Here is a 24,606-nt window from a genome sequence, read left to right on the forward strand (position 1 = left end):
GTATTTGGTCCCAAAAATTGATCTAATCTTTCTTAAAGTTACGCACCTCTGTACTGGTCAGGGGTACATTTACGAAACCGAGACCCTCTCCCACGGGAACTTCCCGCAGAGGTCTCATCCAGTTAGTTTCTGGCTTATTAGGTCTAGGTTCCTGCTCCCTGGGAAATGAATCAAAGGGTTCTGCCCTTTGTTCCTGGAGGGTCTCACACTTCTGAATTAAAGTCGCCTCTCTTTCTTGTCAATAGAGGTAGTAATCGAGTGCTTCATGAACGGGTCATCATACCACTCCTATTTTCTTCTCTTTTCTCTAGCTGTGGGGGAGGAGGGGAAGGTGCAGAAGGGTGGAGCATAGGAGGGGGGGAAAGATAGGAGCCGGCATAGGAGGAACATAAGGTGGAGGAAGGGAATGTAACACATCCCATCCTTGTGGTTCAGGGACAAAAGGTTCCTCATCTCTCTTGTCCTTGCATTATTTTTCATTCAAAACCAGTTGATCAAACGATCCCCTGAGCCAGCAGGCTGCATATTCCCTGCTCTCAATATTATCTCTTTGGTTTTGATAGAGCCAGATGTTCAATGCTTGACACATCCAGTCATCCTCGGATCCGAGCTTTGGCCAGTATACAGAGCTCCCTTTAATCGGGCTTTTAACCCATTCCAGACAACAATACCTGACCATGGTCAGTTTGTCCTTTCCACGGGTTCTCCCCGCGCCCCAATCAGATAACATTAATCCCAACGGGCTTTGCTTGGTTATCTGATTCTCACATCCTTCACCAGGATTCTCTTCCCTACTATTCACACCTCCCATATTAACAGGTAAGTAAAATTTCTCTTACCGAGGTCCAGTAGCTAGTTCTAGCGTGCTTCCTTAACGTCCTCTCGTTGTTTGTTCTCAATGCCTCTTCTCGGATATCACTCGCTTCATCCACTGACCTGTCACCCTTCGTCCGTGAGTCCAGCTGAATCAGCTGGGGTGCACCTACCCCCGTCATTGGGCACTTTGTCAGTGGAGGGAGTGGGATCCCGGACGAGCCCCCATTTGTTAGAAACAGAAGTACCTTCACAGAAATTGCTCCAGACAAAAATTGAGAACAAAGAACATTTATTATACAACAATGCCAAGTTGGGTGCTTCCCCTTACCCTGGGAATACACACATACACTGGGGCTCACCCAACTTTTATACAGTTCATTTCAGTATAGGAAAACCCTCCCCCTTACATTCTTCTGCCTCCTGGAGAGGTTTGGCATTAGGCAATCCTGCCTGCCTACGTGCTGTTTCTGTGCTCTTGGAGGACCAGGGGGTATCCTGTCGGTGTCTCATCATGTCATTATCTTCATTGTCCTTATTCACAAACCTGTCCTTGTTCTAATTTACACCTTCCCGACCCTCAGGGCTGTGTCCCCTTCATATGTAGAACTGGCTAATACTGTCTAAGGCTTACTAATTACATATGCAAACCTGCTAATTCTATCTGGGGCTAGAAGACCCTTATCTCATTCAGACTAACTCTACTTCCTACATTCTATTATCTATTGTCTATCCTTATCTCATTCATACAGTGAACATGCTGATTCTGTCTAAGGAGATTCTTATCTTACTCAGACTGATTCTGCTTCCTGCATTCTAATATCCATGTCTTATCCTGTTCATACTGGCTTTATTCATCTACCCATGTATCAATTTTAGTTTCTTCATTTTCATATTTTTATATCAGTTGTACTCATCTCTCACAGAACTAACTCTCTTTTCTTCCTCGCAGTCAATATCATGGGGATTGTGATCGTGTCCCGCGGAAAGTGCGGACTCTCGAAATGCATCACCCGCTACCTGGTAGGAATGGCCACGGCAGATCTGATGGTGGTTGTAGTGGTTGTTGTATTGGAGCAGATTAATTACCTCTATACCTATGCGAGGTTCCTGCACATGACCCCGGTCTGCGCTGTCACAAGTGTACTGTGGTCTGCAACCATCGACTGCTCTGTTTGGCTGACAGTGAGTTTCACATTCGATCGTTTTATTGCGATCAGTTGCCAGAAGCTGCGCGAACGATACTGCAGGGAGAGAACGGCAGCCGTTGTTACGGTCACTGTGGTCGCAGTGAGCGGCGCCAGGTGCGTCCCGTTTTATTTTATGATGGAGCCCAAGATCATAATTGTCGGCGTGCCGTGGAATTGCGAGTTGAAGGCTGAATACTTCACTTCACCAGCGTGGAAAGCATTCGAGATATTTGACAGCATCTTTACACCGTTGTTACCGATCGGTTTAATTATTTTGTTCAATGGATTGACCATCAGACACATCGTAAGGGCAAATAAAGTTCGCAGAGAACTTCGGAAAGGCAGTGAGAAACAGGAGGACCTGGAGATGAAACACAGGAGAAGGTCCTTGGTTTTGTTGTTCTGTCTGTCTGCCAATTTCACATTGTTGTGGATTCCCTCTGTCGTATATTCCACGAACTGGCAAATGGTCAACTATAGTTACACGGACCACTATTTGAATACGCCGATGTATATACTGCAGGAGTTCGGATATATCTTGCAAATGCTCAGTATGTGCACCAACACATGCATCTACACACTGACACAGCGGAAATTCAGGGAGCAGCTGAAACAGGGCGCTGCTTTTCTGTTTACATTAGCGGGGAAGCTGCGTAAATCACATTGAAACTTGCATGAGTTTTAAACTAAATGTTCCCAAACATTCCGAGTTTTATTCACATTGAATAATTGACATACAGCAGGGAAACAGTTTCTTCATTCAAACTCGTTCATGCAACAACGCTGTCTGTTCAATGTCTCTGTACCTAGCCCACACCCACAAAACTTTCCAAACCACATGGCTGTCCACATTTGCCTACCCTACTTCCATATACTATTGCCCTCAAGTACCAGTTCTATGGTCCCATGCACTGCTAGTCTGACAAGAGGAAAAACTGTAGAGGTTCAAACCTTGTGTTTATGATTTGTGGATGTTTTATGTCTTTCCCTTTAAGAATATAACAGTGTAGTCATATCCTAGTGGACCAGGAGTGTGTTCTCATTCTTGGAATGACCACGGAAGAGATGTGAGCACTCCAGAAACTTTTCTTTGAATTAATCATTATTATTCATTATTAATCATTTATCATCATATTTGTTTGTTTATATTTGTTTGAAGTTGAGTCTCATTAACATTTACAATATGCTCATTATGAAGTGCGAAGCTATGAAAATGTTTATTCTCTTTGATCAATGAAAAATTAAAGCTATTATTACTTCAATTATAAAGTTTGATTTATTTGGGTGAATAAGATACAATTTGGAATATCGAGGCTTTACTTCTCTTGGAAGATGACATCTTTTGAGATTGCGAAATATTAGGAGCTGAGAAGTGTCATCTATAAAAACATTGCATCTTCTGTCTGGGCCCCCTCCAACCAAATGGCATTAACATCAACCTTTCTGGTTTATGTTCCCCCCCCTCAAATTCCTCCATCGCCTTTCTCTCTCTCTCTCTCTCTCTCTCTCTCTCTCTCTCTCTCTCTCTCTCTCTCCCTCTTACCTTTTCCCTCTGTCTCCTTTAACAGTGTCAAAGTCCATTCTCACCTCTCCTCTTATCATTTGCAATTGGCACCTTTTGTTGGTCTGGACTCCTTCCCCAGCCAGTTGATAGTATTTGATCTAATGCCTTCCTGTTTTTTGCTTATTCCTTTAAGTAGGGTTCAGGCTCAAAATGTCAGTAATATTGTGGCAGCCCTTAGCAGCTCCCCTATGGGGCCTCACAAAATGAAGGACGAATGCAACGATCCAGCAGGCTGCACAAGGCCCACAGCACTGCCTCCAATTGGCCACAACCAAAAGAGCTATCAGGGAAAGCGGATCACAAACACATTAGTCAGTGCTGAGAGGGTTTTGACCATGCCCCTCATCTTGAGAATAAAAGCAGGGCTGTGAGCCCAATAAAGCTCAGTGTTAACTCCACCCAACTGGGGTTCATGTCATTCTTTCTGAACTGACCTGCACACAGTTAGAACCTCTCCTGCACTATAGGCTCCACAGAGCCATAGCTTGTAGCAGCCAGCTCCAATGTATCCTTTGGACACTGTGATACTGGCTGAGTTCTTACAACATTTCTGAGTGTTTTTACTCCAATACCAGCATCTGCAGGCTTCACATTTTACCCCATTACATTTTCCCTATCTTACCTTCAATTATAATCTGTGGGTTCAGAATGCTGTCATGGGAAGGAAGGCTGTGCCCTCTTAATTTCACGCCTATACTGTCACACTGCAGTCCATGAAAAAAAACCTGCCCATCTAATTTCTCCTATCTCAATAATTTGAGACAAGGGTACATTCCTGCAAATATTTTATGGTTGTGCCTTCCTGACAAGTGAGGGGAGGTTGAGTGTTCACATTAGGTCAATAGTTAAGTGAACTTTATCTATCTGCCACTAATTAAGTGAATTCTCTCTCTCTCTATCTCTCTATTTATCTATCTATCTATCTACCAATCTCTGACCTATTGCCCTCCCCTTTCTTTTTATATAATTATATTCCTTCACACACATCAATTTTTCATTGTCACAAACATGAAATTTGGTGTTTTATGGCAGCATTCGTATTATAACCATCTTACAACATTACTATAAAAAATAAAAATAACAGTGCATGGAAAGTCAGGCAGTGTCTGTGGTTCATTGATCATTCAAGAATCTAATGGCAGCGGGGAAGAAGCTGCCCTTGTGCCATTGAGTGCTCAACTATAGGCTCCTGTACCTTTTTCGTGATGGTATCAGAGTGAAGAGGGCATGGCCTGGGTGGGAGTCTTTAAGGATAAGGCTGCTTTTTTAAGACATCGACTCAGTAGATGTCCTTGATGGAGTGAAGTCTGGTGCCTGTGATGTCGCAGGTCGAGTTAACAACCCTCTCGGGTTAATTCTTGTCCTGATAGTTGGTACCAGGCAGTGATGCTCAGCAGATAGCATGTCTGAGCTTTTGTTTTTAAAGACAATAGTTCATTTATTTCCACAACAGCAGTTCAATTAACACCCACCCATAGGCATTCTTCACAGTTTCTGTAAATATGAAATTCTCCAGTACTTCAAATAAGATCTGTTTTAAAGTGTGTGTATGTAACATACTCTAACTTTTCCTAATATATCTCTCAAAAATATTCCTAAATATTCTGTCGCACCTTCCCCCTTTAAAGGAATTTTAACTCTTGAGTTAAAATTCAGTTATAACTGAACTAAAGTAATGATGTTGAGAGTATTTTTAATACAGAATCAATTTTAACATCTTGTCAAACAATCTGCCATTAATTGAACCCCTGATATGAATAATTTGCAAATTGTATTCTTGTAATATTAAACTCCAGTTTAACAATCTTCTGTTTTTGTTCTTCATTTTATTCAAAAACACCAGAGGATTGTCAGTAAATATCACAATTGGTTCCTGAGGTGGGTGTGGCAAGATGGCATAGGAAAAAGACGTTAGAAAACTCCTCTCCCCGACTTATAAATGTTTGACAAAATTTTTAAAAAGTGTTAAGAAGTTGATTAAACATTGACTATAGCAGCAATGAAGAAAATAAAAAGATAACTAGTGAAGAAAACGACATTTAAATGAGCTGAAAGTGAAGAAGAACCTTGCCCTACCTTCCAAAAGGAGCCTCAGGAGTCAAGTGAAGTGATGTCCAAGCCTCAGAGGACTTCCTCCAGCAGGTTAAACATAACGCCGGCGCCTACCTTGCATCCTGATCTCCAAGATGGTGCCAACGTTCCTGGTGCTCCTGTCTTATTTTCTGAGCATGCACAGAGACCAATGCACGGTTGGCGGGCCAGAGGCACGCAGCGACATGCACAGTAGTGGGTGCATGTATGTGGCCAATGACCTGGCCGTGCACAGCGACTTGTCTGGTGACGCTCACATGTGTGCTGCGGATGAGCCAGTCATGTTATTAGACTGGGCTTGGGCTGTGGCAGGACACGGCCTTTGCCGCCCCGATGTGGTCAGCCCAGCGGCGAGGGATGGGGGGGGGTCCCAGACCTGAAGTCAAGTGGTCCAGAGCCAGGTGAAGAGGAAGAAGAACTACTTACGGAGGCAGCTAGACTAATGGAAGTTAGGCCTCAAGTTTTAACATCTGCATCTGTTGGAGCTGAAGCAACAAATCCAGTTTTAATGAACATTGCCAAACAGTTGAAAAATTTGGCTTTGCAATTGAATCAAGATTTTGCTGCCGTTAATGAGCAATTTGTTGAAATCAAAGGGAAAATTAATGACATATGTGGTGAAATTTCAACCATGAAAAACAGATGTCTTGTCAGTAAAAAATGGATGTTAATAAATGTTTGAAGGCTGTTGATAATGTGCAAGATAAATTTAAGAAGATTGAAGAAGCTTTTTTTGACTGTAAAGATCAGGTGGATCAGTATAAGGAAAGAATGGATCACACTGAGGATTCTTTTACTGGTTGGGAAATTCAAAAGAGGGAGTTGTTGAAGAAGATAGATTCGTTGGAGTATCAGAGTTGACATAAACAATATTAAAACCGTGGGGCTACCAGAAGCAGTAAAGTTTTTTCAGAAATGGATTCCTGAGGTGTTGGGGGTTGAGGCATTTCTGGACGGTTTGGAATTAAATAGAGTACACCGAGTGATAAGGAAATATTTTTTCCTAGGTATCAGGACCGTGGGATGATTTTGTGTCTCGCTGTGCAAAATGCCTGGAAAAATCTGAGCCCTTTAATGGTTAAGGTTAATAGGGTGTTTTTTAATGCTGATTTAAGTCATGATATAATCAAATGACGTAAAGAATTTAATTCAGCTAAAGCTGTATAATGGAAGAAGGTATCCGGCAGTATTGAAGGGTTTTTACGGGAATTATCAAGCTCAGTTTTTTGAAAATGATTACGATGCTTTAACTTTTGTTAATTCTTTGCCAGACAATAGGTCATCAGGATTTGATGAATCAGCCACTTGTGAAGCTTTCAGAGGTGAAGAATGGAAAGAAAGAGTTGGAGTCTTTGCAGTTGATTGATATCGACGATGATGATCAAGTCGATTGTATATTGAAAGAAGTGGGTCAAACATGAAAAATATGTTTTTTTTCAGTAGTGTTTGATTTGGAGGGAGGTGAACAATTCTGCCACTTCTGAAGTCATCTGCCAGTGGTGGCATTGGCCACACCCATATAACTGAGGGAGTTACTACACTATTTGTTGTAGTTTTTCTTTTTTGAGGGGGGTATTTGTTTTTGTTTCTTTTGTGTTTTTTTCTTCTTTTTTGGGTTTAAAAAATTTTTTTGAAGGAGCTTTTTTTTAATTGTAGAGCCGTGTGAGGTGCAATTATTGGGGTGATTTAGAGATATGGCTAATTTAATATTTGCAAATTTTAATGTTAATGAGCTTAATAATCCAATTAAAAGGAAATGAGAATTAGCTTATATTAGAAGATGAAGATTGATATTGCTTTTTTACAAGAAACACATTTCACTGAAAAATAACATCAGAAATTGAAAAGAGACTGGGTAGGGCACGTAATAGCATTTCATTTTAATTCAAAAGCAAAAGGTGTGGCTATTTTAATACATAAAAAGTTAGTTAGCTTTTACATTCAATTCAGTCTTCGCAACAGTGAGTAGAGCATTGGTTGTAAATTTAAATTTTTTTCAGAAGTGTGGACAGCGATAAATGTTTATGCACCTAATGTGGGTGATGAAGGGTTTTTAAATCTGAATGAAGCGAATGAGAATGTTCTGGTGGGTGGTGTGTTACGAGCCCAAAGGACCCCAAAACCCAACAGCAATAGACATTCACCAAGACAAGTAGTTACTTAAACAAAAGTTGTTTTTAATTATCTTTAAACATGAAAACAAAATCAAACTTTAACTTTTCTCTATTAGCTTAACTAACCTAACTTAACCCCCTTCTAATTCTAAGCGCACGCATATGTAATGTGTATGTAAATGTAAGAAAAGTTCTTTGGTTCAGAGTTCAATCTCACTTCTCATTCTTCCAAATTTCTAGTTGCAGGCAATTCTTATACTGTGCACAGAATTCAACATGTATAAAGTTCACCAGGGTTTGGTGCTCGAAAGGTAAATGTTTACCACTCAGGAAGGTTTGCAGAGAGAGATTTCTTATTCCAGGATTTCCACAACTGAGGAACCACCATTTGTCACCTCAATGTCTTGCTGATGAAACTTGCCCCATCAGGGTCTTGGTGAATGTCTATTGCTGCTGGGTTTTGGGGTCTTTTGGGCTCATAACACACCACCCACCAGAACATTCTCATTCGCTTCATTCAGATTTAAAAACAATTCCATTAAAAACCCTTCATCATCCACATTCATCGCTGTCCACACTTCTGAAAAAAAAATTCAATTTACAACCAATACTCTACTCTGTTGCGAAGACTGAATCGAATGTAAAAGCTAACTAACTTTCAGCAGGCTACCACAGAGTTCCTTTCTGTTCCTATTACTCCAAGAGAAACATCAGACAGATAGCACTTCCAGCCATCCACCACTTGGAGTTTGTTTCATTTCCAACCAGCTTCTCCTGCTTATTTCAGCTGTCTGCCCAGTCTCTCTCTCTCTCTCTCTCTCTCTCTTCCTCTCTCTCTCTCTCTCTCTCTCTCTCTCTCTCTCTCTCTCTCTCTCTCTCCAACTGCCAGAAAGCCCATGTGACTTTCTCACTTGCAAAACCCCTGACCTTCTCCAGCAAATAATAGGAGTTAGTCTTCTTGGTTAAGCTGTTGTCTTTAGGTAAACAAAAACCCAGGAGTGACCTTTCTATGCACTCTGTCAAAACCCTTGCAAAGAGCTTTCAACAGCCAGAGTGTCTCCTGCTTGTTGCTTTAATAACATCTTTTCAATTAGCACTGACGTGAAATGTGCACAACATTCTCCATAGTTTCTGTAAAGTTCCTCAAAATGAATTCTTCAGTACTTCAAACAAGATCTGCTTTAAAGTGTGTGTATATGTATATGTATATGTAACCTACTCTAACTTTATCCGTTTATCTCCCAAATATTCCATTAAGGTTATTTTAATTGTTTGGATCTGTCATTGGAAAAAAACTCCAAAAACTCTGAAGAGAACAAAGATGGCTGAGCAACTGTCAATAATTATGAAAGACTTAAATTTGGAAGAGATTTGGAAGAGATTACACCCGACAGTGAGGGATTTTTCTTTTTATTCAGCTAGACACAAACCTTTTTCTAGAATAGATTTATTTTTAGTATCAGCACAATTACAAGGTAGTTGTAATGCACATGCTGAATATAAAAGTAGAATTTTGTCTAATCATTTTTATTATTAATCTTGTTATATAGGTTCTGAAAATGGAGGAACTACATATTGTTGGAGATTTAACACAATGTTGTGAAAGAAACCTGAATTTATTGAATATATTAGAGATCATTTTAAATCTTTTTTACAAATTCATTAAGATTCAGTACAAAGTAAATTTATTTTATGGGATGCTTTAAAAGCATATTTGAGAGTTCAGATTATTAGTTATTCAACTAAAATTAAAAAACAATATTTGGTAGAAAGTCAAAATTTGGAGAAGAAAATTAATGTTTTAGAAAAGGAGTTACCACAAAATTCGATGGAAGATAAAAAGGCTTTTTTGACTAAATTAAAGTTACATTATAATACTTTATAAATTTGAAAAGTTATTACAAAGGTCTAAACAATGTTTTTATAAGTTAGGGGAACGTGCCCATAAAGTTTTAGGATGGCAGTTGAAGATAGAACAAGTTTCCAGGACAATAAATGCAGTTAGAAAAGGTTCAGTTATTACCTACAAACCCCAGGAGATTAATTAAGAATTTAGTTTGTTTTATGAGGATTTGTATACTTCTGGGGTGGTGCAGGATAATGCCTGAATTGAGACATTTTTGTCAGATTTGGATTTACCATCATTGGAAGAAAAAATATGAAAGAGTTGGATATTTTTTTTACTGATTTAGAAATGAAAGAAGCTTTGCAGTCTATGCCAAGTGGGAAATCATCAGGTTAATATGGATTTATTTCAGAATTCTATAAAGAATTTCATGATTTACTGCTTCCTGTATTTATGGATGCTTTGAAAGAAGCGACTGATACTGGGTTTTTTTTCTGGAATCTTTTTCTAAAGCATTAATTAGTGTTATTCCAAAAAAAAGACAGAGACCCATTAAAAGTTGGTTCATACAGACCAATTTCTTTATTGAATGTAGATTACAAAATAGTAGCTAAGGTTTTACTTAATATATTAGCTAAATTTTTGCCACAGTTGGTTCATGTAGATGGGTTTATTAAGAATAAATATTCAGCAGTTAATATTGCTAAATTAATTTCTCTGATTAATGCTTGTAGAAAGCCACTCAATCAACCAATGATAGTAGCTTTAGATTCTGAGAAAGCTTTTGATAGATTGGAATGGAGTTATTTTTACTTAAAGTTTGAGAGAAATTTAAGCTCTTTATTGGTTGGGTTAAAGCTTTATATAAGAATTCATCAGCCAGGGTGGTGACAAATGGACAAATATCATCCTCATTCATGTTAACTAGTTCGACTAGACAAGGATGCCCTTTGCCATCAGCCTTATTTGCATTAGTAATAGGACCATTGGCTCAAGCAATTAGACAAGATGTTAATATTGAATGTATTAAAGTAGATTTAGATGAATATAAAATTAATTTATTTGTGGATGATGTTTTAATATACTTAACACTTCCTAAAGAATCTCTGGGTTATCTACAAAAGTGATTGGAGCAGTATGGGGACATTTCAGGTTATAAAGCTAATTGGAGAAAAGTGAAATATTGCCAGTAGCAAATGAGGAATATTCAGATTGTAAGCAGATGACACAATTTTGATGGTTAAATAAGATTAAATATTTAGGAATAGTTATTGATTTCGATTATCAACATTTATATAAGCTAAATTATATACCTTTATTAAATAAAATTTAATTTAATTTAAATAGGTAGAAAGATTTACCATTAACTTTATTGGGGTGTGTGAATTGTATTAAAATGAATATTTTTCCTCATATACAGTATCTTTTTCAATCTATAAGCTTCCAAAGGAATTTTGTAAAGAATTAAACACAATGATACAGTTATATTTATGGAAAGTTAAATTATCAAGGTTGACATGGAAGTATGCTTTAGGGGGACTTCAATTACCACATTTTCAGAATCATTATGAGGCAGCCTAGTTAAAATTTATTAATAGGATGTTTGATATGGATCAATCCCCTATTTGGTCTAAGGTTGAATTGGCCCAGATTTCAGAACAAAATGTTTATAAATGGAATCCTTGTCTTCTACAAAATTATAATCTACCTGTGTTGAAGCATTTGATGGAGATATGATATAGTAGGGACCAAATTATTGGAACTAAAGGTAAAATTTTGGTTAAAACCCCATTATGTCATAATAAATTATTTCCTTTTTCAGTGAATAATCATTATTTGAGATCATGGGAACAGAAGGGTATCAGATTGGTGGGAGATGTTATGAAGAGGGATAATTTTTGTCATTTAATAGTTTAAAGGAAAAGTTTGGAATTATGTCAAACATGTTGTTTGCATATTATCAAGTTCATATTTGGTTATTAGATAATTTAGGGCATGAGTTGAAATAACCTAAACAATGTAAGTTTGATCTTTTATTAACTGATGGGGTTGAAAAAGGTTTTATTTCAGAAATGTATGATTTGTGTAACAGAAGATTACTAAACCTGATTTGTATAAAATGAAAAATAAATGGGAGAATGAGGATAATGGGAGAGTGAAGATAGTATGACTAGATTAATCAATCTGAGATATAGATTATCATTTTTTTACATCAACTATATTTAATTCCTGAGAATTTAAAAAGATATGGTTTTAGTTCTTCAGATGTGTGTTTCCAATGTGGAAAAGAGATTGGTACTTTTCTACAATCAGTTTGGCTTTGTGAAAAAGTGACATCTTTTTGGTTTATTCAAATTTAAATTAGCACTTTATCCATTATTATTTTTATTGGGATATACCACAACATTGACTTTAGGTTTAAAATTAGACAAATTTCAAATGGCATTTATTCATTTAGCTTTACCAGTTGCTAGGAAATGTACAGTAATTACGTGGAAGAATGAAACTGAATTGAACATTCAAAGATGGCACACAGAGTTGAAATTTTGAATTCCATTGGAAAAGAACACATAATTTATGTAATAATTATTATTTCTTTATTAAAATGTGAAATCCATATTTGAAATGTCTGAGTTTGGGAATATAATGGCTTTTTTCTTTAGATGAGATTGGCACTCTCCACATCATTAAATAAACTATAGATATATCTATATCTATATATATATATATATATATATATATATATACACTTTAGCTCAGTTTTTAAAATATTTTTTCATTGGGGTAGATATTAGGGGGGTTGGGAGGGAGGGAAGGGGAGGGGGAAGGAAGATATATAGGGAGAAAATCATGTATTGTTAAATTTTAATCTTTATTTGTATTTTATATTTTGTTCAATAAAGTTTTAAAAAAACAATTGGTTCCTGAGAGGTACTGAGATATACATCAAAATTCGGCACAGAAAAAACAGTACAATAGACAACAGTTCTTTTTCAATAGTGGAATAGTTCTTTTGATTAATATTTAATTTTTTTTTTAAAGTAGGCAACTGGATGGTCAATTTAATTATGTTTTTGCAATAAAACTGCACCTGCTGCTCCCTCACTCACGCCCACTGCTACAGAAAATGGTCTGTAAAAATCAGGAGATTTTAACACAGGGTAATAGCATAGCCTCTCCTTTAAATTTTCTAATGCTGTCTGACAAACTTTAGTCCATAGAAATTTCTCCCCTTTCTTCAAAAGTTTGGTTAAAGGAAGAGCAACCTCTGCAAAATTTCTGCAAAACTTCCTATAATATCCTGCCATTCCTAAAAACCTTCTCACTGCCTTCTTGCCATTGGGAATAGGAAACTCAGAAATTGCATTCACTCAGCTTGAATAGGTGCAACTTTGCCATGACCAACTACATAACCCAAGTTTATTACAGTGGCATTTGCAAATTGACTCTTTGCTAAATTAACAGTTAAGTTTGCTTTGGATAATCTTGAAAACAATTTGTCCAATTCCCTTAAATGTTCTTCCCCTGTGTCACTTTTTGTGACCAAGTCATCAATATGAGCATCTGTATGTGTTAACCCTTGGATAACTGAATTAATCATCCTTTGAAATGATGCAGGGGCATTTTTCATGCCAAAAGGTAACACATTATACTCGTATAAACCAGATGGAGTAAGAAAAGCTGAAATATTTTTCCTCTCTCAGTTAGAGGCACACACCAGTAACCCTTCAACAAATCCAACTTAGTAAGAAGTTTAGCTCTCCCAATTTTATCAATACAATAATCTATTCTCAGAATAGGATAAGCATCTGTTTTAATTACTGAATGAACCTTCCTGTAATCTGTACAGAACCTAACAGTTCCATCTGGTTTCAGTACCAAAATATAAGGAGAACTCTAATCTGAGACTCTAAAAGGTCTAATAATATCATTTCTCAACATATATTCCACCTCCTGGTCCATGATTTTACTCTTCTGAATGTTTATTCTGTATGGGTGTTGTTCAATGGGACTTGCATCTCCCACGTCTACCTCATGATAAATCACTGATGTCCTTTTTGGTACATCGGGAAACAAATTTGTATATTTCAAAATTAATTCTTCCATCTGCATCTGTTCTTGTGAATTAAGATGGCCAAACCTTTCCTCCAAATTTTCCAAAATTACTGAGTTAGACAGGTGCACAGGAACCATGGTTTATTTAAGGTTACCCTCACAAGATTCTGATTCCATGATCTTATGATCCATAACTTCCTCAACCCTGCCAACAACTAACACCACTGATAAAGATTGCTCTCCACTACCTTATTCCTCTAAACAAGGTTTCATTCACATTTCACCCTTCAAGTAATATGCACAAGTCATTTCTTTAATTGCCTATTCATTAACTTCTTTTCACCTCGGTCCATAAGATCTGTATCTATTTTCTGTTGCTGAATTGACTCTTTTCTTGACAAAGAGAAATTCTTACTCTCACAATTATCCTGCTCTTTCAAAGCTATTTTATAAGCACTGGGCAAGTCTCTATCAACTGGATCTTCCTCAGCTCTCATCATTTTCTTAGACAAAGACCTTGTTACAGCACATTCAGGATACATCTCACAATCCTTTTCAACTTCATCCTTACTAGGCCGATTTTTTAATCTTGAAACTGACCCAACTTTATCCTCTGCCAAACATTCCTTAATGTAAATGAGACATCCTGCATGGGGAATTTTAAAATTACTCCTTCTACAACAGGTTCTTTAATTAACTCTGAATTTATCACTATATTGTGAAGAGATATTGACTCCACCTCACCTCCAACACCTTTAATCAAAGTTGTCTCCCATGTCAGTCCTTTGATCCAGAGTTAAAACACTTTCTAACAACAGTGACTGAGCAGCCCCAGTATTTCTAAGAATTTTAACAGGAACCTGCAATTCTCCCTCCTTTCTGAAACCAAGCCTTCTGGCATAAAAGGTTTGAAAACATCTATGACACCCTTACCAGGTTTGGTACATCTGCTCTCCTTAATTTCCACTGTTTGAATACATGCTTCTGGTAAAACCTCCTTTTCTCATCAATATAATTTCCCAACATGTATTCCACCTCCTGATCCATGATTTTATTTTTCTGAATGTTTATTCTGTATGGGTGTTGTTTAATGAAACTTGCTTCTCCCATGTCCGCCTCATGATAAATCACTGATGTCCTTTTCGGCACAACAGGGAACAAATTTGTATATTTCAAAATTAATTCTTCCAACTGCATCTGTTCTTGTGACTTAAGATGGCCTAACTTTTCCTCCAAATTTTCCAAAAATGCTGAGTTAGACAGGTGCACAGGAACCATGGTTTCTTTAAGGATATTCTCACAAGATTCTGTTCCCATAATCTTATGATCCATAACTTCCTCAACCCTCTCAGCAATTAACACCTCAGATACAGATTGTTCTCCACTACCCTTATCCTCATAATAAGGTTTCAAGATATTTATGTGACAAACCTGAGTTTTATTCCTTCGATCTGGAGTGTTAACAACATAGTTAACATCATTCAGTTTTGATTTAAAGATATACTGTCCAGTAAATCTAGCTCTCAAAGCATTGTCATGTGTTGGAAATAAAATCTAAACTTTACTTCCTGTCTTAAAATTCCTCATGAGCTTTCCTATCAAATAAATGCTTCATTTTACCTTGAGCCATTTCTAAATTCTCTCGAGCCAAAGTCCACACTTTTTGTACCCTATCCTTAAATTTAGAAACATAATCCAGCAAATACAACTTCACATCCTCATTAATCCACTGTTCTTTTATTAACATCAAAGGGCCTCTAACTTGATGGCCAAACACAATTTCAAAGGGGCTGAAACCTAATGACTCCTGCACAGCCTCCCTTGCTGCAAATAACAATAAATGAATACCTTCATCCCAATCTCCTCCATTCTCCAGACAATAAATCTCTCATATTTTTAAGAGTAGATTGAAATCTTTCCTAAGCTCTCTGAGTTTCAGGATGATACACAGATGAAGTGATCTGCTTTATTCCCAACTCATAAATCAACTGTTGAAAGACCCCTTGATCCCTCTGGATCCCTTTAGGTAATCCAAAAACTGAAAAATCTTTCCAGGGCCTTTACCACTGTTTTGGCTTTAATATTCTCTAATGGCATATCCTCTAGAAATCTCAATGCTGTACACATAATTGTTAATAAGTACTGATTTCCAGGCTTAGTTTTTTGCAAGGGGCCTATTTCTTCTTTGTCTTGGCTTCGCGGATGAAGATTTAGGAGGGGTATGTCCACGTCTGCTGCAGGCTCGTTGGTGACTGACAAGTCCGATGCGGGACAGGCAGGCACGGTTGCAGCGGTTGCAAGGGAAAATTGGTTGGTTGGGGTTGGGTGTTGGGTTTTTCCTCCTTTGTTTTTTGTCAGTGAGGTGGGCTCTGCAGTCTTCTTCAAAGGAGGTTGCTGCCCGCCAAACTGTGAGGCGCCAAGATGCACAGTTTGAGGCTATATCAGCCCACTGGCGGTGGTCTATGTGGCAGGCTCCAAGAGATTTCTTGAAGCAGTCCTTCTACCTCTTCTTTGATGAAAGGTTCCCCAACAACAGAAAAAGGTTGCAATGGAGCCAATGGAAAACCCTGTTTAGGTTTCCCCACAACCTTACAAAAGTGACATGTCCTGCACCAATTTACAACATCCTTCCACAAACCAGGCCAGAAAAATGGGCCTTCAATACACTTTGGAGCATTAGAGGCCACTTTTCTTTTAGTCATCTTGAGCTCTCAGCAACCTTTTAAATAAGCTGAAAATATGTATCTGTATCTCGCTCATCAAAAGATTTACCTCTACTAACCAAGAACCTCTCCCCAGGAGTTACAGCCTCAGCTCTCTTACTTTCCTCCCTCTCAGTTTTCATCTTCTCTAATTGATACAGTCTGTCCCTTTCAATCTTTTCCAAGTCATATTTTCTTTGTCTTTCAGCTACCTCTAACTCATATTTCCTCTTTTTCAGCTTCCTCTGCCTGAAATATCATCTGTTTTTCAGGCTCTGCTCTTTACTTGGCAGCCTCTTCTCTTTGCCTTTCAGCTTGGACGGTCTCATATTGTTGTCTCTACAACTCAAAATTATGTTCCTCTCTTTCTTCTTGCACCCTCAATTTCTCCAATTCCAACTGCAACTCACCAGATCTATCCTCTGTAAAATCTTTTGAGTCTCACTCAACAAATTTTCCCTCATCTATATATTTTACTATAATCCTCTGTATTTGTACTTTCCTCATCCATGTGTGCTCCGAATTAGAAGGGGGATAAGTTAAGTAAGTTAATAATAATAGAGATGTTAAAGTTTGATTCTGTTTCATGTTTAAAAATAATTAAAAGCAACTTTTGTTTAAGAAACCATTTGTTATGGTGAATATCTATTGCTGCTGGGTTTTGGGGTCCTCTGGGCTCATAACATTTTATGAGGTCTTGTCTGGTTGATTGAAATGCGAGTTTTCGTGGGCAATTGAAAAAACAGCAGCAATGGATGTTGATAAATTTAGAAAAGTTCTTTGGTTCACAGTCCAATTTCACTTGAAGAATGAGCTTCCAAGCTCACTGTTTGCAGGCAATTCTTATACTGTGCACAGAATTTAACATTTATGAACTTCACCAGGATTTGGTGCTGTAATGGAAGATTTAAACCGTGTTTTTTTAGTTTTGCAGCCTTTGCTTCTGCAATGCTGTGAACCTGCTTGTTTTTTAGAATCAGCAGACATAAGCTAAATTCCACTGAGGGGCCAGGGATGCATATGAATTAGTAGATATACCTAAATTCCACCACGGGGCCCAGGATGCAGTTGAATCAGAAGACACATCTAAATTCCACCATGAGGCCCAGAGATGCAATTTTCTTTTGTTGGTCGCAGACTGTCAGGAGATCTTGAAGATAATTAAATCATTTGTTCAAAGAGTTAAGCTATGAAGTAAACAACTTTTGGGTAATATAAGCCATGGTCCCACTGCTGAAGTTTGAGACTCTCCAAGAGGTGGCAAAATCTCTCAGCAAGAAGAAGAACTTCTAGAGTCCAGTTAATGTCCCAGTCGAGGGAGGTGGAGAAGCTGCTACTGGCGACCCGACAACCTACTACGTGTGCAGTTGTTGCATCGCTTCGGCAGTAGGGACCAGTCCAGGCATTGATAAGTATAATTGGGAAGGGCTAGCGTATTGTAGTTTGAAATCAGATTTTGAATTTGTAATAAACATTTGTATAAACTGAACTGCTCTCGGTGTGTGTGTCTATTTTCTTTCGGTAGCTTAAACACTGTGACCAATCTAAAACGAACAAAGTGAGAGGTCCAAGTTTGCCCAGGACAATTGGCGCTGTGAGCAGGGTTGGTCTCAAGATGTTTTGCCAAAAGAAAGAGGTGAGCCCTGAGCAGTTCTTGATTCCGAGATGGACTTCCAAAGACGATGGGTTTGGCATGTTGGCCAATACCCTGTCCTTGTTTGGACCACCCCTCAGTTGGGATGAGAAGTTAGAGCGGGTTGCCACTCTCCTTCGAGAAAGTAAATTTCCTGGTAAAAAGGGGATGCTAACAAATGGTTTTTGGCTGCTGGCCACAGCCTTACGCCACTCTGTTCAGCAGAACCAGTTCAGCAAGAAGTAGAATCTCAGCATAAGAGAGAGCAACTAATGGAGGAACTAGAAGCCCTGCGACAACGCTTTTCCATGATGAGCAAGATTGTTCGCACCAGTCAGGGTCTAGCCAAAGAATGGGAGGATAAGCATGTCCAAACAATCTGCCGTAATATTAAATCCCGGCAGCAGCTCTGTGCAGATAAAGAAAGGCATGGAGTACATCGTACATCGTATTCGTGCCATGATAAGGAATAGCGACGATCCTGATGTAATTGATGAATGGGACGGGAATATTTGGAATGATGACCATGGTAATAATGCAGATTCTCCTCAGCATGTGTCTAACATACTGCCCTCTACACCTGCTGTTCACGCATACCCCGTAAGACAGCAGACTTCCCAAACAGACGGAAGGGTGGATGATGTAATCCATTCTCTAGATTGAAAGGATAGATACCCCGGTCTCCCAAGCGGACCCAGGGGAAAATACCCGAACCCCTGCTTATGCTCTATGGCCGACCCCCTCTACGAGATGGCCTAGGCCTCATCCCGTCCACTGGGCAAAGGACCCTGTGGGTCAAAGTGGGAACAGGGGTCGGAAACAGTCAATGATACGTGACTTCGCTGCCATTGGAGATCGATTTAGGCAAAAGGCAGGAGAAACTCTGGCGGCCTGGCTCCTGCGTGTTTGGGAGCAAGGAGGGGGTAATGTATATTTAACCCCTGAGGAATTGTTGGGATTAGGAACATTGACTACTGATATCCGGGTCATTGCTGAGCTGCGGGGTAGAGGGAGAGAGGTGGATTACTTACTTACTACTCTAGGTGATGCCCTGCTACATGTATACCCATCACCAGTAGATTGGGATTTACATTTGCAGAACAATTGGGGAATCCCAGAGGAGGGTATAGCAGTAATTTGTCAGCAGGCCCTGGCCTCTGCCTTATATGCAGGGCGTTTGAGGCTGTGGGTACATGGGGGGAGCCCTGATGAAGAGATATTCACTGCCGGAATGCATACCCGATTGGTTCGTTCCACCCAACTCATTGTACGGGGACTGGTTCTGTCCGTAACTAGTCCGCTAATTGGGCACCCTGTGTCTGAGGCAGTGCACGCCTTATCTGGGCTTAGAGAATTAGAGTTGGGAGGTAAAATCCACTCACGTACAACCCAGGTTAAATCAGACAAGCAGGATGAAAAGAGAGGGGCTGCTGCTAACAAGGGACCGACAAGACCTTGTTAAAGTTAGGCGTACCTAAAAGTGATATTGATGGGAAACCTACCGCGGTCCTTTATGCCCTTTATAAGAGGAAGGCAGGGGAACATCATCCCCAGCTGCTGAGTCCTCCTGGCCCAGCTGTGCCTTCTGCTCCCACTGCTGCTCCTATCAAGTCAGCTTCTCTTGCTCCAGTTACCCGTGATGAGATACAACAATTGGTTAAAAAGCCTCTTATGGATAATAGTGGCATGTGGGCCTGGAAGCCCCCGAATGCTACTAAAGCATGAGGGTGTGGGCAGGGCCCCCATGTCCACTCCATTGAGATACGGCGGATACACGAGGACACGCGGCCCTACATACCGTTAATAATCCATTGGGGTGAGGGTAATGACTGCCAATATTTGGCCTTGGTCGACACCGATGCGGAGCACTCGGTGATTCCTGGTAACCCCGACCTCTGGACTGGACCGACATTTTGAATAGAGGGGATGGGAGGAGCGATCACCCTAGCGAAGGAAATAAAAGTCCGCGCCACGGTGGGTGATGGCCCTTCCCCTATATGGTTATATGCCCTGGTGGCTGCCACTGACGAGTATATCCTGGGTATTAATATGTTGGCCGGTACGGCCCTTAATACTAGCCAAGGGGGATTTACATTTGGAATTCGGACTATTACTAAAAGACTAGTGGTGGGTCGGGCTAAGTGGGATCCTGTGATGGTGCCTCACCCCCCCGAAACCAGTGTGCATTCCACAATATCGCCTCCCTTGGGGGCAGGAAGAGATTACTGCCACCATTGATGCTTTGCAAGAAGAAAGGGTAGTGAGGTCCAGAACGTTGCCGTTTAATAACCCTGTTTGGCCGGTGCAGAAGCCGAATGGCTCCTGGAGAATGACAGTTGACTATCGTTTTTTGAACAAACATCCCCCACCACTGGCTTCGGCAGTTACAGACATTGTTACCCTTATTGAAAACATTGCTACTGCGAACTCAGGAACATGGTATGCTGTCATTAATCTCGCTAATGCCTTCTTCAGTATTCTTATAGTTGTACACTCACAGGATCAGTTCACCTTTACCTGGAAGGGACACCAGTATACCTTCACCCACCTCCCTCAGGGCTATGTACACTCTCCCATTATTTGCCACAGCCTAATTGCCCGTGATTTGGAGACGGTGCCAGTATCGCCTTCCCTCTCAATTCACCATTATGTTGATGATGTGATGATCCAAGGGGCCACGGAAGAGATGGTACAGGAGGGTATGGAGAGTGTCCAAAATACCCTGATGCAAAGAGGGTGGGCCATTAACCCCGCCAAGGTAAAGGGCTCGTCCCAAACAGTTATCTTCCTTGGAATTCAGTGGCATTCTGGAGAACAGGTGGTTCCCGATAAAGTTCGCAATAAGATCGCAGTCTTGACCACTCCTACTAACAAAAAAGAGACCCAGCGTTTCCTGGGGTTATTGGGATTCTGGCGATGCCATGTTTCACACTTTGCATTGCTTTTACGTCCTCTATATAAGGTTACCCGAAAGAAAGCAGACTTTTTATGGGGTGACGATCAGAAAAGGGCATTCCAGTCTGCCAAGCAGGCTATTCTTCAGGCCCTGCCCATTTCTCCCCGCATCTCAAATACCCCCTATGAACTACAGGACTCCGTTACTGATCATGTGGCCTCCTGGAGCCTCTGGCAGAAACAAGAGGGCCACCGAGTCCCATTGGGATTCTGGTCACAAATCATGCCTGAGGCTGCCACTCGTTATTCTGCTTTTGAACAACAATTACTGGCCTGTTACTGGGCCCTGCTGGAAATGGAAAGAATGACAGGTGATGTAGATGTCCAGTTGCGACCTGCACTTCCAATATTGAACAGAGCCTCGCGGGCTCAGCAGTCTTCTATTGTTAAATAGAAGTGGTATATTCAGAGTCGTGCAACCAGAGGGCCTGAAGGGGTGGGCCGCATACACGAACAGGTGGCTGATCTTCCATCTCATCATGAGGATGTTAAACCCGCCTTGTCCCCTCCCCTTCCCCCTTCACCAGTTCAGTGGGGTAAACCTTATGATTCGCTCACTCCAGCAGAGCAAGAGGATGCCTGGTTTACTGATTGTGGCAACCAGTGAGTGCAAGGAAAGCAGAAGTGGAAGGCGGTGGCTTACCATCCCAGGTCAGGAATTCACTTATTGGAGGAGGGGGATGGTAGCTCCAGTCAGTATGCTGAGTTGAAGGCGGTCACTTTACCACTAGCCCCCATGATCACCCTCTTCGCTTGTTTACTGATTCCTGGGCTGTGGCTAATGGACTTATGGTATGGATGCCTGATTGGCCAAAGAACGACTGGCTGATACATGACCACCCAGTATGGGGCAAACAGTTGTGGCAGTTGTTGTGGGATGCTTCCCATCATCGTGAGATAACCGTATATCATGTTGACGCCCACACTAATGTGACTACGAACCATGGCACAACATAATGCAGTAGCAGATCAGCTTTGCCACTATCAGCCGCACCGATACCATCCCCCTGGCTCGATGGGCACACGAACAGAGTGGCCATTTGGGGGAGAAGGGATCAGCTATGTGGGCCCGTACACATGCCTTACCCATCCATCAGGATGATGTCCGCATGGCCGTGCGTACATGCCCAGCATGCCAGCTTGTGAAGTCCCGCACTGTTCCACGTAGTCCGCATGGCCGAATAAGACAGGGAGCTCGCTCAGCTGCGATCTGGCAAATTGATTACATAGGCCCTATGCCAGACTGTATGGGTAAACGTTACGTCCTAGTAATGGTTGTCACCTTTTCAGGCCTGGTTTTTGCTTTTCCCACCAAGACAGCTGACCAAGCTAACACTATCCAAGGACTAAACCATTTAATTTCTCGTTAAGATGTACCAGAGGAAATTCAGTCTGATAATGGCTCACACTTCTTCGGGAAGGCAATCTGTGATTGGGCAGCTGACAACAGTATTTTATGGGTTTACCATACTCCTTATTACCCGCAGGCTGCTGGGTTAGTTGAACGAATGAACAGCTTACTGAAGGAACAAATTCATTTGTTAACACCACTGGAGACCCTGAAGGGGTGATGCCGTGTGCTGCAGCAGGCAGTCGACAATTTGAATTATCAGCCTTTGAAGGGAGGTACACCTTTCCACCAACTTCTTCTCGCTTCTGAACTACAGCCTATTCCAGAGGGAAAACAGTCATTGCCCCGCATTCCCGAGCCAGAGAATGCCGGACAAAAGGTATGGGTGCCACCACCAAGTAGTGGCCCTCCTGCAAAAGGGGAAATAGTGACACCTGCCCAGGGTAACACTCGGTGGGTAGCTATTGAAGGACAGGATGGTTTAGTTTGTTTCAATACTGAACGCTTATGGCATCATGAGTGACATATGTCAGGCTTCTTTGTTCCAGATCCTCCATCTTGCGTTCCTGCTGATCTGGCTTAACAGCTGCTTTGATGCCAGCAATTGGACTTGTAATGCCAAGAACGTTCTGAGGGAGTTGCCTGTGGGGGACACGGCCCGATGTATCCACGAATATATCTGATATTGTTCAGCATGTTTCAAAATCTGTTTGTGAGCTTCAGTCTGGGTATTGTGGCCCACAAGGATAGTTTGAGCCTTGATTGGAATCCTTTTTCATGGTTAACTGGTACATTTGGGGGATTGGGCCACACTATTCTCCATTGGTTGCTCGCATTATTGCTTATTTTTGTGCTTATTATAGTTTTAGTTTCTCTTTTTTGCTCCTTCTGTACTCTTATGCTTGTTAAGTCTCGTGTCTGACAGCCTGTGACCAAGGGGTTGAATGTAATGGAAGATTTAAACCGTGTTTTTTTACTTTTGCAGCCTTTGCTTCTGCAAGGCTGAGAACCTGCTTGTTTTTTTAGAATCAGCTGACATAATCTAATTTACACTATGAGGCCCAGGGATGGATATGAATTAGTAGATACACCTAAATTCCACCATGGGGCCCAGGATGCAATTTTCTTTTGTTGGTCGCAGACTGTCAGGAGACCTTGAAGATAATTAAATCATTTGTTCAAAGAGTTAAGCTATGAAGTATACAACTTTTGGATAATATAAGCCATGGTCCCACTGCTGAAGTTTGAGACTCTCTGAGAGTTGGCGAAACCTCTCAGCAAGAAGAAGAACTTCTTCTTGCTGAGAAGAAGAACTTCTAGAGTCCAGCTAACGTCCCGGTCGAGGGAGGTGGAGAAGCTGCTACTGGCACCCTGACAACCTACTACAAGTGTGTAGTCATTGTCTCGTCTTGCTTTGGCAGTTGGGACCAGTCCAGGCTTTGATAAGTATAGTTGGGAAGGGCTAGCATATTGTAGTTTGAAATCAGCTTTTAAATTCGTAATAAACATTTGTATAAACTGAACTGCTCTCGATGTGAGTGTCTATTTTCTTTCAATAGCTCAAACACTGTGGCCAATCTAAAATGAACAAAGTGAGAGGTACAAGTTTACACAGGACAGGTGCGCAAAAGGAAAATGGTTTCCACTCAGGAAGGTTCTTATAGGTTTTGTAGAGAGGGATGTGTTATTCCAGCATTTCCACAACTGAGGTACTTCCCTCAGTTACCTCAGTGTCTTGCTGATGAAACTTGTCCCATCCGAGTTCTCTTTCTTTCTGGTTATCACAGAGTTCCTTTCTGTTTTACTTATTCCAAGAGTAATACCAGACAGCCAGTACTTTCAACCATCCTCCATTCTGGAGCTTCTGTTTCAATTCCAACAGCTTCTGCTTGACACAGCTTCCCCTGCTGGTTACAGCTTTCTGTCTCTCCCTCTCTCTTTCTCTCTGACTCTTTCTCTCTGACTCCTTTCCATCAAACAATAGAAGTCAGCCTTCTGGTTCATCTGTTGTGTTTAGGTAAACAAGAACCCATCAGTGACCTCTTTGTGAGCACTCTTCTCAAAAGCCTTGCAAAAATGTATCAGCAGATACTATGTCTGAGCCTTTGCTTTAAAAGACAATAGTTCATTATTTCCACAATCTTTTCTTCTTTGGCTTGGCTTCGCGGTCGAAGATTTATGGAGGGGTAATGTCCACGTCAACTGCAGGCTCGTTGGTGACTGACAAGTCCGATGCGGGACAGGCAGGCACGGTTGCAGCGGTTGCAAGGGAAAATTGGTTGGTTGGGGTT

The 24,606-nt window shown here is 40.6% G+C and overlaps 1 long non-coding RNA gene across 1 annotated transcript in view; it reads left to right on the forward strand.

Moving 5' to 3' along the window:
* LOC138750787 (uncharacterized) overlaps window positions 1–9,436 on the forward strand; it is a 28,815-nt gene extending 19,379 nt beyond the window's left edge. Inside the window, exons 2-3 of the long non-coding RNA XR_011349504.1 lie at window positions 6,930–7,064; window positions 9,323–9,436. This is a non-coding gene — a long non-coding RNA (uncharacterized lncRNA). The remainder of the gene's footprint in view (window positions 1–6,929; window positions 7,065–9,322) is intronic.
* Window positions 9,437–24,606: the final 15,170 nt, after the last annotated feature.

The sequence above is a fragment of the Narcine bancroftii genome, unplaced genomic scaffold (genome assembly GCF_036971445.1).
Source record: "Narcine bancroftii isolate sNarBan1 unplaced genomic scaffold, sNarBan1.hap1 Scaffold_266, whole genome shotgun sequence".
Classification (NCBI taxonomy): Eukaryota; Metazoa; Chordata; class Chondrichthyes; order Torpediniformes; family Narcinidae; genus Narcine; species Narcine bancroftii.